A 4,190-nucleotide genomic window follows, 5' to 3' on the forward strand; every position below is an offset into this window, starting at 1 on the left:
GTCTGCCTTCAGCTCAGATCGTGATCCCGGGGTCATGGGATCGAGCCCCGCGAGCCCCGCGAGCTCGGCGGGGAGCCTGCTTCTCTCTCTCTCTCCCTCTGCTGGTCACCCTGCTTGTGCAGTCTCTCTCACTGTCAGATAAATAAATAAAATCTTTAAAAAAATTTAATGAACCCACATTGACACATTATTATCACCCAAAGTCCAAACTTTACTATTGATAAACCTTGGCTTTTAGCCACTGTGCCAGTCTCCTGCCCTAATTGAAGACCACTTCGCTGAGGGGGGATTCAACTGGGACTTTGAATTATCATTAAGAATTTCCAAAGCAGGGGTAGGAAGGGCCTTCCAGGCAGGAGAGCTATGTATATAAAGATGTGGAGGGATTCTCATGGTACTTGGTCAGTTTGGCTTGAGCAGGAGGTCCCAAATTTTATTTTATTTTTAAAGATTTATTTATTTGAGAGAGAACGCCAGTAAGGGCGAGCAGGGGGAGGGGCAGAGGGAGAGAGAGAGAATCCTCGAGCCAACTCTCCACCAGTGGGAGCCAGAGATTGGAACTGGAGCCAGGTCTCCATCCCTGGATCCTGAGATCATGACCTGACCCGAAATCAAGAGTAGGCGGCTTAACTGACTGAGCCACCCAGGTGCCCCACAAGGTCCCAAATTTTAGTCAATGTTGTATCAACCTCATGAAGTTAGTCTTAAGCAATAATGGCCATGGAGTCATGTGTTTAATATGCAGGTTTTATTTTTTTTGAATGCCAACTGAAATAAGTATGTAACTTTAAACAAAACTTATTTTTTAAGTAATCTCTACACCCAACATGGGGCTCAAACTCAACCCTAAGAGTCCCATGCTCTATGGACTGAGCCAGCCAGGTGCCCCTAAAAATGTAACTATTTAAAACATATTTGATCACGGGGAGGCTGATGGTTCCTGCAAGGGTGGAGGGCGAAGTGACCCCCGCAGGAGTGAGGTGCTGCCCCGACCATGGGACGTGAGTCTGGGAATCTGACACGGATGTGGCATGTGATCACCTACAGCGTGTCGCCCTCTGAGCGACACATCTTCTGGCGCTGCTTCGGCCAGGCATCCCCAACATGCTGCTCCGCTTGCGGGCATGCACTCATCACATTGTGCCATTTGTAGTGTTTTATCTGGTCTACACATGGGGGACCCAGGAGTTTGAGAAATCCAACAGGAAGAATTCAGCTGCTTATGAAAATGATAAATGAGCCACTCATCTGGATAATGGTTTCCTGCATAGGAAAGACCCTTCTCTGGGAGAAAAGTCTACATTATAGGATTTTTTAAAAGCTTTTATTTATTTGAGAGAGAGCAGAGGGAGAGAGCACACAAGGTGGGATGAGGGGCAGAGGCAGAGGGAGAAGAAGGCAGGGAGCCTGATGTGGGGCTCCATCCCAGGACTCTGGGATCATAACCTGAGCTGATGGCAGATGCTTAACTGACTGAGCCACCCAGGCGCCCCTACATTATAGTATCTTGAAAGCATAATAAACTTATGGACTGAAAAAAAATTTTGCTCACACATCATTAAAATCATCCCTAGAACCCCCAGTGCTAGTCATACCCCATTCTGTAAAACGACCATAGGAAATTATTGGAGAAGCCCTGGGGAGGTAGGATGAGGTCATTTTTTGTTGAGCAAGGGTCAACATGTCCCAAGTCAGGGGCTTGCTGCTTTTCATAATTCTTTCTGAGTCTCAGACCTACCAGCATATCTGATCTTATTTTTCTTGGCTGGCTCCTCATTCTCTTCTGCATAAAGAGTAAATGCCTGGAAGGGCTCTGGTGGCTCAGTCAGTTGAGCATCCGACTCTTGATTTCTGCTCAGGTCATGATCTCAGAGTCATGAGATTGAGCCCCACGCCAGGCTCCATGCTCAGCAGGGAGTCTGCTGGAGATTCTCTCTCCCTCTCCCTCTGCCGCACCCCCCCCCCCGTGTGTGCTCTCTCTCTCTCTCAAAGAAAGAAATATATATATATTTTTTAAAGTGAATGCCTTGATGTGGTCTACAAGGTCCTTTGGGATCCTGGGATAGTCCCACAATGGCCCCATTAGGCTGATGAAGAGAGGGAAACAGGAGATAGGGAGATTTTTTTTTAAGCAGTGTATTTTTTTTTTAAGATGTTATTTATTTATTTGACAGAGACAGCGAGAGAGAGGGAACACAGCAGGGGGAGTGGGAGAGGGAGAAGCAGGCTCCCCACTGAGCAGGGAGCCCGATGCGGGGCTCGATCCCAGGACCCTGGGACCATGACCTGAGCCGAAGGCAGACGCTTAACGACTGAGCCCCAAGATTCTTTTATTAAATGAAAGTTATACATTTAATAACCCAGGTGCCCCGAGGTGCCCCGAGATTCTTTTATTAAATGAAAGTTATACATAAACATGATTTAAAGAAATAACAAGTATTATAAGGTTTTCTATGAAAACAGAAGGCTGTCCATCACCCTCTTCCCCCATTTCTACTTTTCCAGAGGCACCATTTTCAATTCTTTCAGCTGACTGTATTTTACATTTAACTCCATCATCTCTAAGTAGCGTGCTTGTTTTGCCACTTCTTGATGTTTCAATTTTAAGCACTATCTCTTGATTTTCTACTGAGAAAGATAAAGTTTTAACTCTTTCCCCATTGCCTGCCCCACCATACACATAATCCTGCTTCCCCAAACTGCCAACACAATTTTGGTTGGTTCAGTAGTCATTGTGCACATTATTACATGTACGCTATGATTACTTTTCCTTTTTTATTTTTTTAGATTTATTTATTTGAGAGAGAGAGAGGGTGCAAGTGGGGGGGAGGGGCAGAAGGAGAGGGAGAGAGAGGGAAAGAAGCAGATGCCCCACTGAGCACAGAGCCTGATGGGGGGAGGAGGGCCTCGACCCCACAACTCCTGAGATCATGACCTGAGCTGAAACCAAGAGTCGGATGCCGCACCGACTGAGCCACCCAGGCGCCCCCATTTTTCCTTTCTTGTACAGCTGTTTGTTTTCCCCAGAGTTAATAATTGTCCTGTTTTGTCACTTGCTTAGTTTTTATGAATTCCACTCTCCACCAGTTATCTAAATGTCTTCCCAAAATGTTCACATGCATCAGGTGTCTCAGGTTGGTATCTCTGGAGATAGACGGGGAGATAGAGATATTTATTAGGGATCAACAGCTGGGAAAGAAACTGGGTGGAAGCAGGGTTGGGCAGAGGGAAAAGGAACTTCAGTGAGGCCCCCAGCCTGGCAGGGAGCTTTGGAAAAAGGGTTGCCCATCAGAGTGTCCCAAGCCCAGCTGAAATGCTTGGGCCCTTAGACCCTGCCTGGCTCAGTCACAGTGTGGGGGCTGCCCCAGGGAACGATGCTCTCTTGCAAGGCAGCTCTGCATCTGGGGCTGACCCAGAAGGAGAAGGAGTTTACACCTGGTGAACAGGTATCATTCTGGGCGGGAAAGATCTGGATTTTGTAGGGTTTAAAGTTTTAAAGTTTACACAGTCTGGGGGCCCTTAAAAAAAAAGAATACAAAATTAGGTATAACTTATTTAGCTATAAGATAAACCAATAAATTCCTAGAGCTTCGAATCCCCTGGAGACTCGGGAACTTTTCTTCTGAGATCTCATCAGGCAATCTAGCAGAAATGCTTTCTGATTACAACTTGGCTTCTCCTGCCCACCTAGAACCCTCTACAAGTCCCAGCACTCACAGGACCCCATGGAAGTGCAGGAACCTGGAGCTTCAGCTTTAGGAGCTTCTCGGAAAGTTCGCCACTGATCCTGGGATCTTCTTCTGGGATCAGTCTTCCTAGGGATTCCCCTGGGATCACTTTTTTCTTGATTTACTCCATCCTTTTTGTGGAGCACCTATTCCAATAGTTTCTTGGGAAAGAGGGTGTGGGAAGTGACATTTTGAGACCTTGCATGTCGGCAAATATCTTTTTTTTAAGTGTTCCTTTTTTTTTTTAATTGACATATAATATTTGTTTCAGGGGTACAGGTCTGTGATTCATCAGTCTTACACAATTCACAGCGCTCACCATAGCACATACTCTCCCCAATGTCCATCACCCAGCCACCCCCTCCCTCCCACCCCCCTCCACTCCAGCAACCCTCAGTTTGTTTCCTGAGATTAAGAGTCTCTTATGGTTTGTTGCAAATATCTTCATTCTACTTTCACCCT

The 4,190-nt window shown here is 46.4% G+C and overlaps 1 pseudogene; it reads left to right on the forward strand.

Moving 5' to 3' along the window:
* The first annotated feature begins 817 nt into the window (after positions 1 to 817).
* On the forward strand, positions 818 to 1,302 carry LOC114216935 (cytochrome b-c1 complex subunit 8 pseudogene; annotated as a pseudogene).
* Positions 1,303 to 4,190: the final 2,888 nt, after the last annotated feature.

This window comes from Eumetopias jubatus, unplaced genomic scaffold (genome assembly GCF_037043125.1).
Source record: "Eumetopias jubatus isolate StellerSeaLion01/CBP00866 unplaced genomic scaffold, mEumJub1_p1.0 scaffold_4, whole genome shotgun sequence".
Taxonomy (NCBI): domain Eukaryota; kingdom Metazoa; phylum Chordata; class Mammalia; order Carnivora; family Otariidae; genus Eumetopias; species Eumetopias jubatus.